A 12,924-nucleotide genomic window follows, 5' to 3' on the forward strand; every position below is an offset into this window, starting at 1 on the left:
GCACATGGGCGTGCTGAAGTGATCTATTAAAAAAATAAGTGATGCAAACAATTGATGGAATAGCACTTGAGTATGAAACGAAGCTCCAGCAGAAAGGGTAAACACAGCCTTTACGTGGACAAACCAACTTCCCGTATCAGCCAGGAGCCACCACACTGACCTGATGTCAGCCCAAGCACTCCTCCAGTCTCACACCGGTTAATTTGTCCCTCTTAGGGGGGAACACACCCTGTTCTTTAGTAGTCAGGAGTAAACAGAATCTTGAAATGTAATTATTGGGGAACACAGTTTGTTCCAGTTGATTGTAACAACCCTGAACATTCCCCATATCCACATTTCAGTCTTTTTTTCAATTAAAAATACCTTTTAAATATCAACCACCTCTTTTGGTTGTAAATTTTATTTACATATTTAAACATGTTCGTTTCTTTCATTGATTTTTTAATTTCCTGCTATTGCATTTCACAGAGTATCTCCTACATTTTCTAGAAGTAAAATAAAGCTTCAGTCTGTTTCCTGCAGTTACTCAGCATTTATATCCAATCTCCAATTTTTTTCTCCTCTTCTCAGATTAAAAATGTCTTTTCCAATTGTCCTTCACCAATTTATTCTTTTTTGTCCCCAAGACTGAGATGACTAGAACTTCACTTGTTATTTACAATAAAGCTTACACAAAATATGCATGTATTAGGATGTTCTCTGTAGCATTCACCCCACGACTCAGCATCATCTTTCCTTTTTCTAAAGGATGCTGCATGTGCACAGAACCTCCTTTCAGCTGTAATGCCCAGGCTCAACACCAGTATTGGCAATGCTACCATTTTAGCACGGGGAAAAGTGCCTCAGTTATTTCACATCCCTATTAAAGTTGTCCCAGCTGGACAGTGCAGCAGTCACAACGGGACTCAAACAGCGGCCCGTGTGCTCTTCGGCCTCACGAATCCAAGAGCAGGCAACTCCCACCACCAAGGAAAGAATCATACAAAAACGGAAGAGGGTTGTTAGCACTAGCAAGACAGGTAACAAGATAGAATCTATTTTTTTTTAATATTTAGGTTGATGACTTCACATCAAATTCTAGTGGAACTGGACAAATTGATGATACTCAAGTAAGTTGATCTTGAATACGTTTGTTTCGCCATGGAACACATCTTGAATAAGTTTGTTTTAACAGGCATTACTCACATATTAAGCAAACACTGTCCACAACGTTTTTTTTCACTCCCAAAGACATTTGAATCTTTTTCTAAACAAAGTGACAGAACGACAAATGTTTGAGACCTCCTCTGGGGAAAATCTTTGTTCAATTGCTACTTCACTGGGATTTTCTTCCTGTACTCTCACACATTGGTTGTGAATTCTGCAGATGCTCCCTTTGTTCTCTTTCAAATGTCACTCTCTTTTCATGTCCCAACCATTTATTTAAAGACAGTTTTTCTCACTTGGTAAAAGGGCATTTGAAGACCTAGCAGTAGCCTAACATTTGCAGTTCCAGTTCTATACTGTGTCAATTTAAGCTCTTCACTTGCCTCAAAGTCCTTTTATTCTTCTTCTTTAGGAACCTACAGACATGTGGCAGTAGTCATCAAGAGGCAGAAAGGAGTGACGTGTGGCATGAGCTAGCTAAGAAAAATTAACAAGCATACGGTTTTTCACTAGAGGCAACAGTGTTAAATACAGAACCAAAGTGTCCCAAATATAACAGTAGCACTTTCTGCATGGGTGCATATGCTAAAAATACCCGATTTTCAGGTGGCAGACTTTGGTCCAGTCCAGGTGAGGAGCAGTATTTCTCCTCAGTTGAAATACCAGCACTTTCTGCAGCTTCACAGTCAAGTTCAGAAACGGCAACTAATCACTAGGAGCACGCAGCAGCAAGGAATCAAAAGCAGCTCCCATTCACCTGCAAGGTCAATACTTTGTCGACAGGGAAAATCATTTTCTGTGTGAATTTGTAGGTATTTATTTCCCTGGTTGCTCCTGCACTGATGAGCCAGTGACCCCGAGGAACATACACAGGTGCCAGCTGGGAGATCTGCTCTTGCAGCTCACAGGCCAGCCTGACGTTAGTGGACAGCAAAACGTGGAATGATGAAATTAAAGGAGATTTAGTCTATACAGATACGAAGATAGAAAATATTCTATTTTAACCCAGTACTGATGCTCCATTGCTGAAGTTTTCCTTCATCGTTCCCAGGAAATACTGACAAAAATCTATCGCCTTTCAGTAAGCTTCAGTTTTCAACCTTTTAGCAACAAAACTGAAAATTAATGATGTCAGCATATAAGCACAATCAAAACAGCAGCTGATAAAAATCCCTGTAAAAATGAAATACAGCTTATTCTTCTTGCAAGTTTACATGCAGCTTGCATTTCTTCCTAAAGCTTCAGAAAAGGCCAGGAGACAGACTATTTATCAGAAAACCATCAAGCTAGAATTTCAAGTCAGGCTAAAAAGATTCCAGCTGAGCTGCTCACTTATAAATAAAAGAACCCATGAAGTATGGTGTGGAGCTTGATTTCTTTAGCTTTGAACCCCAAAGCAAATGGTCAAACCCAGAAAACTCTATCCACAATTTAATTCATCTTATTTTTGAAGTTCTGCTGCAGCATCAACCACCTCTGGATGTGCTATCAGGCCTTCCTTGTGCATCAGACTATAAAATACACACATGGCCCTGCTTCAGCTGTCAGCTCATCAAAGGGAGCACATCCAAAGCTGCAGCACTGTGGAGACAGCCACAAAACTACACTTTTTGCACAGCCTTCTGTGGAGGAGGCAGACAAGCTAGAGTTTGGGGTCAACTATGCACACCAGGTGCCATGGTAATGGAATGACGTGATTCAATAAAAGCATTAGAAGTTTAACAAGATCCACGTTATAGATATGGGATTCCTTCAAGAAAAATTCAGCACTGGTCTGCTTTCAGACAAGTTAAGGCAGTTTTGATTCCGAGAAGAGTTACCAATACATAATACCTCACCTCACAACCAGATCTACTGCATCTAACACAGCTTCAGTGAATTCTGTATCATGAATAACACAAAATATACTGGCTGAGCTCACCAGTTCACATCGACTTTCTTATTTTATTAAGCAGTAAGTCAGGGTGTGGAAGAAAGATGTAAAAGAAAATCTCATGCATCACCGGGTTGGCCACTATCCAAATCTTCGCAGCTTTCATAAGAGCTGTCATTATGTGATGTAATGTATGAAATGGCTTGAAGATCTGAAAATCTAAGCCAAATTCTTAATCCGTCAGAAGTCTGTTGCACTATGCATTAGCTAAGGATTTGGCATCTCATCCCTTAAAACTTAAAACTTTCATTTGGTGATTTGGATCACCAACACACACTGGTACCCATTCCCTATGGCTGCAGGGGGCTGGTTGGATGCAGTCACGTCCACAAGGTCCTTCCCTTACCTCTGCCAAAGGGAAGGGGAGATTTAATTGTCACAGCTCTTTAGTCAGGAATCATTTTCTTCCCTCCTCACTACAGTGTCTTTGTATTTCTTAAAACTCTTTTTGGAAGAAAAAAGAAAGCAGCGAGATGTATTAAGATCTACAAATAAGAAAACAAACAAAAAAATAATATCTGTTTTCCAGTTATTACTAAATTAGATTAAACTGGCTCCTGTAATGAGACCCACCTCTTATTGGAGAAAGGGGAGGCAAAGAAATGGCTGTGAAAGAAAAACTGGCCTCAAGAAAAACATCATCATTATTCCCTTTCCACTCCAAAACCTTGAACATACTCAGTCTTACTTGATTTCATCAAGATATTGCCTAGGCAAGTGAAAAGATTCCAAAAATAGTGTCAGCATCAAGACTACTTGCACTGCAACATATTCCCGGACACTTTCCTTCTGATCTATCCCTTCTGACATGACATCCAGAACATCACTGAGGCTTAGTATCAGACTGTGGCATTCAGCATCTGACGCTGCAGCAATTACCGTGTTACTGTGACGGAATGTCTCTCCTGAGTAATCCCACAGACTGGTACGCGGCACGAGAATGTGACTTGTGAAGGGAACACTGATCTTCTACACTCTGACACAGGACGTGTTTCCAGGTCCTGCACATTCAGCGTAACTCAAAGCAGCCCTGATATGAATTTCAACCAGCAACCTCAGTTTACCTTCGAAACAGCTACTATTTATGTCTTTGATCTAGACAAAAATCACCCTCAGCACATCCCACTGCTTCCTAGCCTTCTCCCATTTTCTTGGCTCTCATACAGTATCTTCAAAACTTGACACCAAATCTGGTCGTTGTTTTAGCCACCCATTGCATTATGTGTAAGGAATACTGCCTATAAACTCTATCTTGCACTTCTTCACTCTCCTTCTGCCCTTCCGAGGCTTTTATGATTCCTGCTGACACTGCCTACCTGGAAACCTCAGCTCTGGGAACGGATTTCATTTTGGTTCCCCTAAGGAAAAGAACATGCAAAGAAAAAAAACCCAGAACTCCATCAAATCAATTGCCTTACTCGTCAATCGGGCAAACGTTGTGGGGTGCTTCATGTGCGAGGGGTTTATTTCTGTTCCATCCAGATTACGGACCAAACTTCCACTACAGCGTGCGTCAGCCTCAGCAGGTGCAGAGGTAACGCGACCTCACGCACACCAATGGAGTTGTTTGGAATTTGGTGTGGATTTCCAATACAAGACAGACATTCATTCCTTCTTTACTATATTTTTGCCATTCCTTTGTCATTCAACAGGGAAAAGCTGAAGTGAAGCACATAGTGCAAAGTGGACACATGATAGAAAACGTAATGTATGCTCGGGTAGGCATCAAATCCAAATTCTGCCTTGGGGTGCAAGCGTAAAGCTCCTGCAAGTACCTAAGAGAGAGAGACAGAACTTTGCCAAGATTTAAACAAGACCGCAACGTAGAACTGTAATGTTCAAGTCGTCTAAATTGCCAGAACCAGAAGCTGGAACGATGCCTGTGCTTTTTGGAAACACAACACTTCACATGATGCAATGCATGGCTACAGTCAACCTCCCTTCCCTGGTCTCACGGGCACCTAAAGACCAGGCTACTAGTCCTTCATTGCTTCCTATTCCAAAGTTTTATCCCGTTTCAAGATCATCTCTCATTCCTTGCTGTCTGACAACACTTTTAGCTTCTTAAAAGTTCTAATTCTACTAATTATGTATATTCCAAAAGTAACATTTTTGATGCACGTGCTGTTCTTGGACAAAGACTTTACCCCTTTTTCCACCCACGTGGCCTGCAGAACCATTTTCATTTTGCTAAAATGTCCGAAAAAGGGACACTTTTACCAGCAATGAAATACACAGCATCTTTCTTGTCTTACATGAAAATTAAGCCCAAGCTGCCATCTGTTCAATCTGTCACATCTAACACTTCCTGCAAAAGACAGCTAGTTTGATCATCACCCATCTAGACTTGGATAGAGTGATCAGAGGATCCTCTTTAAAGGACAGTAACAAATTCCAGTGTCTCTTCTGTCAGCAACCACAAGGCATTTTAAACCTATGATGAGACTCAGAATTATGCAAAGCTTCCCCTATTATTCACAATAATAATAAATAATAAAACCTTTTATTATTATTATCATTATTATTATTAATGTGGTAAAAAAAGTTGTATTTGCAAAAGAAAACAGTAAAACATACTCTACCATTGAAACAAAGCCAAGGCTGAGTGGTTCTGAAAGAGTTCATGCCTCGAGCATCCTGAATGATGAGGCAGAACACCTACAGGAAATTTGGGAAGTTTATACCAGGAGGAACAGCAAATGGATCTCAGATTTGGCCAGGTTTGTTCTGCTCTGTCCAGACAGCACCACCAGTACAGCCAAGTTAGGGTCATTTCTGAGAGCGAAGAAAGAGCCCACAGAGGTTTGGCTGCTGAGGAAGACAAATAAAACTATTTTTGACCTAAGATGCATTTCTCTAATATAAAAAGATTTTTCCATAACAGAAGTTTGATGACTTCACATTCCAGAAGCCAATGATTTGAAATCATCGGTTTATGACTACACTGAGCATAAAGCTTAGGTCTTGAAAACAAACTCATATTTACTGCGACACCAACATTCATGCACTTTTTACCATTTTTACCAAGGGTGAAGGCTGAGATGCAAACAGCCCGTTAAGGAAACTGCCTCTTTCATATCTACAGTTGCTCATCAGACAGTCAAGCCAGATGTAAGTTTGAAAGTCCAAACACTGATCATTCGGATAAATCCAAGAGGACAGATAACAAAACAGGGAGATGTAAGAAGAATATCCATGACTGATTTTTACCAAACAGCCTATTCACTGGTGTGTTGCACTGCAAGGCTCGGTATCTGCAGTGTATAGCAACCAGTTGTGAGCAGCTCAGAGCCAGAGGGCACCGCGGTTCTTCTCACGCAATCAGAGTATGGGGGATTGCAGAGTCACCTGATAGCTACTTACTTCACCAGCCACGAAAGGTAAAAATCTGGCTTAAATATTTTACAATTCTTGAGCACTGAATTTTCTGAAGATGTGTAGGGAAACATAAGGGAAACAGCATTTCCCAGAGAGAAAACAGGTCAGAGAAGGGAGTTTTTCCCCAGAATGGGAATGATCCCTTCTTGACATAGTCCTGGACCATTTCCATCCTCAGCAGGCATTTTTGCTTTTAATTAAATCTGTCTTCCAAAAATATAACACAGAAGAGTGGCAGGGAAAAGGGGCAAAGAGATGCTGTCAGACAAAAGCTGGCTGTGATAAAGAGAATAAATAGGTGCTGTGTGGAGAGAAGAGAAAGTGAGAGAAGAACCTGCTCCAGACTCGCAGCAGCCCGGCGCTCGGCGCTGTGTTTGCTTCCAAGCACATCGCAGCATCGTACGGCAGTTTCTGATGAGAAGCAAATGATGTTTGCAGAGAGCCTTGGAAAAAACTTTAAAGCTCTTGGTCTTTGGGACTTCAAATAACAAGTAGAAAGAATCTCAGCTTAATATTTCAACCTTTACCCTCGCAGTATTTATGACTGATTCAAAAGATAATGGTTTTTCCATCACTGTCTAACGCACCTGGGTTCTTTCCAGAGGTTAAAAATTCAGGTAATGACCCAGACTCACCCTGTTCAGCTTACAAATGCTGAGAAGAGTCTTGCTTGCAAAAGTGCAGCCTCTTTTCTTTTAAATAAAGAAAGAATTAAATAAAACACTGAGTCTTTGCTTTTGTTGGCTAAGACACCACTGAGCTCTTGGGCCACTGTGGAACTGCACAAGAGCCTCTGTGTAAAGGAGGATTATGAAACAACCTCCGAACGAAGCATAGTCATCAGCTTACCTGATCTCTGTAGGGCAAGGACCAAAACCACTAAGCACCTGCAAAATTTCACCTAAATCCAACATTTCGGTGTTACTGAGACTGTCAGAGCACATATCCTATGCTGCCTAACTCCATGGATTTATGAAGTGTGATCAACACCGATGCTTCCACTAGCGGGCATGTACAACCCTGAAGCCTGATGCTTTACTCCGGCAAGACCCTCACACGTGCACTGCTCACCCACAGGATCCAACGCGCATCTTCAGCTCATCTTCAATATTCCAGATCACCAACCCGAGACATCCAGTGCGGGCTGGCTGTACACGTCTTAGCTCTGAGTTGAAGGAACCCACTCAGGAAGCAGCATGGGTATTTTCAAATCCCCACAGCGCGAGAGCCAAACCCAAGTCTTGTTTGCAAGGAGAAATCCCTAAACTCTGCATCGTTGGGGGCCTGCCCTCCAGAGAGTTAACCCCATACCACAGCTGATGATTCTCTCAAAGAGAGGCCGTCTCTAACGTACCTCTCCCATCTTCTGCTGGATGGATTCTCCTCTCATTTTCCAGTTTTTGCTAATCCTACGCCTAAATAGTTTATTCTCCCCAGAAGTTAAAGGGTCAATCCAGGTCCATAACTTGGAACTGAAAATTCCCCTTGCTGAGCAAGCCCTGACGTGGGCGTTTCACGATGACCGGCCTCCCGCTGCCTGGGGTTTCAAACTGAAGCCTGTCAGCTGAGATCAGCCCAGAAAGCGCCGTGGGTACCGAAGGGCCATGCAGAGAGGGATGATCTATACACTTCAGTTTAGGTCAATCCCCTGAGAGCTTTAAAGAATAAGACCAGTAATTTGATAAGGAACCAGAATAAAGTGAGCTATAAACATGTTTTGCAGCATAAACTGCTGTTAGATTAGGTTTGTAAAACATCTCACGGGGAAAAGAGGGGTATTCTTGTTCTGAAAAGCACAAGTTTAAAATCGTTCATATTTTATTTTTGAGTTTGTTTTTTTTAAAGTGATATTTAGCAATCTAAGATTCCAGGAGGTACAAACAAGCAAGAACATGAATAATCCACTGAAAATTAATTCTGCATGTTGGTTCTACAGTTTTAAAGGGAATAAATCACCAATTACCAGCACAGGACCACAGCATCTATTTCATGCATGAAGCAGCACTTTATCACAGCAAATTTAGCTGTGTCTTGTTAAACTGACTGCAGTCTCTGGCCAGCTAGCAGAACCTGAGTAGGTTTTCACATTACATTCCTCAGAGCTCAAAATAAATCAAAAAAGTCTCAGCTTCATACATCTACGTGATCTTTAGAAAATGACTTAACCATTTCAACCACCGGACTACTCGGCAAGCGTGCGGTCAGTCCGAGGACTAGAAGTTCAAGGAAAACCATTCCTCAGCCCCCAATGCTCTGGCATAACAACCATATTTAAGATTAAAAAGTTAATTTAGACTCCACGTAGTGAAGTAGATTTTGTTTACTCATTTTTTTGTTTGGGTCGGGGTGTTTTTGAGTGTCAGTGAATTAATCTATACCAACAGAAAAGCATGGAATCACAGGCAAACAGCGTGGCTATATCCTGTTCTTCTAGAAATCAATGGCAATATTTCTACAAGAGGATTAAACTGTGTATGATCAATTTCTCATTCAAATTCATTTCTTCTTCCCACCAAAATGAAATTAAAGCAATTTAAGCATTTTCCAAATCCCTCTGTCCCTTCTCCCCGTTGTTTACAAGCCATTCTTTTCTGGAGGAAAATAAATTTTCTCCTCTGTTTATGTTCTAAAGGACATATAACGTGTGGCTGATTGTGCCAAGGTTTTATCCCAAATCCACCTGTTTCCTTCACTATGTACACACTGATTTTTCATACTTCAACTACTGTGGGGAGCAAAGATTTAGGGAAAGAGTTGACTATCAAGGATGAAACATATGTTCCCATGAAAAGAAAATCAAAAGAGAATTCCTGCATGACCAGTTCTGCGTAGCACAAACTTCCTCTCCTTCCAACATTCTATTTTTCTTAAAAATCAAAATGGGGTTGAACAGGCTGGAAATGGTACTTTGGAACTATCCATGTCCTCTGCTAACCTACAGCACCCCAAGTGTTGCGAGGTCAATTGTTGCTCCTGGCAATTGTAATTTTTATTCCTGCTTCAGGAGGACTCTGCTGTTTGGCAAGAAAACAGGCCCAATAATCCTAGTTCAGTATTTTCTTGATTCTACTTTAAATCTCTCTCCTCTGTGTGTAACAAGAATTAACACAGGAAATACTTGTATGTCGATTTCTGTTCTTTTTTACATCTTCAGCAAAGGGGGTGACTGAAAAAGCATATTTCATTCTCTCCTTCATGCAACGCTCTTTCATTCAAAGTACTTAAGGACCAGAACATCTAATGTTAAGATATGTTCAACACACACACACGAGTTCTGCTCATTTACCCTGAAGATTCTGGGCTCATCACTTCAACACGTCTGTTACTGTGACGAACACAGGGTCACAGCACCAGGATCTGAAACGCTCGTCACACTGACAGCCAGAAGCTACCAAAGCATATCTGAGGAAATTCTCTTGGCTTTTTTTAATCTATTAAGAAAAACAAAGGTTTCAAAAGAAAAGTCTGATAAATGTAGAAACGCCTTTTCATGCGTATGGAGTTACAAAGCTTTGCACCTACGACCAACGTCTGTTCGCTGCCCTTTTCCTCTGCACTGCTAGGTAAGCCTCGCTCATAGGGCTTGCTTCATGTGCCAGTTCACAGGCCAACTGCTCAGAACAGGAGTCAGCAAGAGGCTTTCCACCGGCTTTAACCTCACCTGAAAGTGATGACAGGAATCACTGCGGCACAGCAGAACCTCATCTAAAGGCTGCCCAATCCTGTACTTCTCTCTCCACAACTTCAACAGCAACCATCACCCCTGCATTTCCCCATCTAGTTCTGTTTTCCTGAAAAGCAATGAAATACTTCCTGCAATTCCTTGACTTAAGAGCAAAACGCTCCAAACCACAGGCAAAATGACATTCATTAGTAATTGTGACTTTTAAGATATCAGTGATTAAAATCTGCATTTCCTCAAGGAGAACAGCCATCTCGTCAGTCTATCATTACCTATTTAGCGAGCCAACACTGCTGGCCCTTAGCTGTCACCAAAGCAATGTCAGAAAGAAGCAGGCACAAAATTATTCCAATCTCCCAAAATGTAATCACAGTTCACGACATAACAGCTCAAGCGCTGCTCACACATAGTTCTTCTTTTGAAGTATTAGATAAATCCCGGCACGCAGCAAGGATGTCTCACAGACTTCATAATATTAATTTATTGCAGAGAGCAGGTCTAATTTCCTGCCCTCAGTACAGTTACAGGTTGGCACCACTCTTGTATTAATTCTACTTTCTCCCTTCCTGTTGAATCTCAGACAGTCTGTATACGTGCGTACTGAGCTTACTGTATAGCTACAATATAACCTGTACGTTACCACACTGTGTACCTTCTGGAAATATAAAAATCCTCTCTGATAAACATTTTACCTTTTCGCCACGTACCCTGGCAGTGGGATGGCAGTCCCCAGGCACCTGCACTGGATTTCTCTCCACTCTCTCCACCTCAGACAGAGGTTACACTTCTTTGAAACAGAAATGCGATTTCATGTTAGCTTTATGTAATTGAGAAAAAAAAAAAAGGAATAAAAACCCATAAATAATCTATTTCTCTTCTCAGTGACCTTCCAGGAAAGTTTTCAATCCCACAGTTCTCTTTGTGCACGTTAAATTTATCAGAATTACCCTTTAGACAAACTGAGAGATTAAAGGTAGTTAAGGCTATAGGCAGGAGCAGTCATAAGGCTAAAGCTAAGCACTACAAATTATTCAAGAAAGCTTTCAAGCCTACTATCTTTGTAAGACTATTTAGCTAAGTTTCTCCATAACCTTGAAAACAAAAGCAAATAAACCTCATAATGATTGACCAAAAATTTGCAGTTTAACATGTTAGTTACATGTTGTCTTATATCTATGTCACATATAATTAAATTATTTTCAAGCAATGCATGGCAGCCTTTGTAACTGAAATTAATTCACTGCTTTTACTTTAATTAATCTGATATAACAACAGGTATACAGATGGATAGTCCTACTGGTGCTGCTGAATGAACATTTGCCATTTGATTTAAAATGAGGCAAGGGGCCCCCTAAATTAATAAATGCTACCACGTATGGACACACACAAAACGAATCATCAGATTCTTCCCCCATTCAGTTAATCAGATTTTTTTCCAAGTGCTAAAGCACAGGCACCTATAGGAACCTCATACTGCCAGAAACGTCGTGCTGCCATATTAATCAGACAGCACTCTGTCATTTAACCAGCTGCCAGACAAGGACTAACAAGAGAAACCAGGAGGAATTCCTACATCCCTGTCTCACTCTGAATAATCTATCACCCACTATCACAAATAAATCAAGGAAAACCAAACATTTTCGAAGACTAGAACATATCTTTCTAGTCACTGGCAGATTTGCAGCGATACATCTCAGCGTTGGTGTGGGTGAAAGTCAGCCTTCATGGGAACAGGCACGGTGCTGTTGAAACTATGAAAGTCGTGTCAGGCCTGGATATGATCCCAAGTTTATCTGACAAGCCGTATTATCCAGAGGTAGAAAACACACATGCTAATCCTTTACTAATATGCAAAAGAAATTGAGCCTATTTCTCACTACACTGCACCCAACGTATAAAAGGCAACAAAATATAACCCAAACAGAAAACATTAATTAAATGCTGCATTAAAGCAGCACTCAGAGGATGACACTGTGTTTCACAAGGAGGGATGGGACTCTCACACCCAGCTCCCAGCTGGGTTTGTGATGTGTAAGAAAACAACGCCGGATCATTCTTCTTTTCAAGGATTCTGGTCAACGACGTCTATGACTTTCATCTACGTAACGTTTCTTTTGCAATGCCCAATGCATAATTTCCAAACCCAGATTTAATTAAAGTTTACTTATTAGCATGGTCTGAACTTTAAGTGTCCATCAGACTCTCCCTGAACCACATGATTTCTTGTACTGCCAGGTTTAACGAAGAATAGGTTGCCCTTTAGGAGACCAAGTCCTCAAATCAGCAAAGGCAGCTTTTGTACTTAAGATGAGGAACACACAGAAGAGCTCACAGAAGACAACAGCATCACTTCAGGACATGAGGTTAGAGCTGTTTGTAAACAACCACAATTCAGGGCCAAAGAGGTAAGGCTGGACACGCTGAAACTGCAACTTCAACACACTCAGATGACTGCAACCAAACCTATTTTTTTATTTCAGAGTCGCGTGGATTGTCCCTGGCCTGATGGATCAGTCACTAAGCCTTTGAGCAGCATTCCAATGCTGAAAGAGCATGCAGTGAAAGCCAGCTGGATCTTCCACTTCAAATCTTTATTAGATCTTCCTGCACTGCTGGACTCACCCTCTTTTGTCACTTTTGCCACATTGCTGAATCTGTCCAATTTCACCACTGAATCTTCAGTCAAGTCCCAGCAGATTAATGGAGCTGGCACTTGGGAGAGAAATGGCTGACAAGTTATTTTTTAAGAATATATACTGTTGCAGCAAAAAAAATTATAAGAAGA

General features: G+C 41.1%; 1 protein-coding gene across 2 annotated transcripts in view; it reads right to left on the reverse strand.

The window, feature by feature from the left end:
• CCDC85A (coiled-coil domain containing 85A) overlaps positions 1–12,924 on the reverse strand; it is a 78,739-nt gene that overhangs the window by 44,459 nt on the left and 21,356 nt on the right. The window lies entirely within an intron of this gene.

This window comes from Tauraco erythrolophus, chromosome 2 (genome assembly GCF_009769465.1).
Source record: "Tauraco erythrolophus isolate bTauEry1 chromosome 2, bTauEry1.pri, whole genome shotgun sequence".
Taxonomy (NCBI): domain Eukaryota; kingdom Metazoa; phylum Chordata; class Aves; order Musophagiformes; family Musophagidae; genus Tauraco; species Tauraco erythrolophus.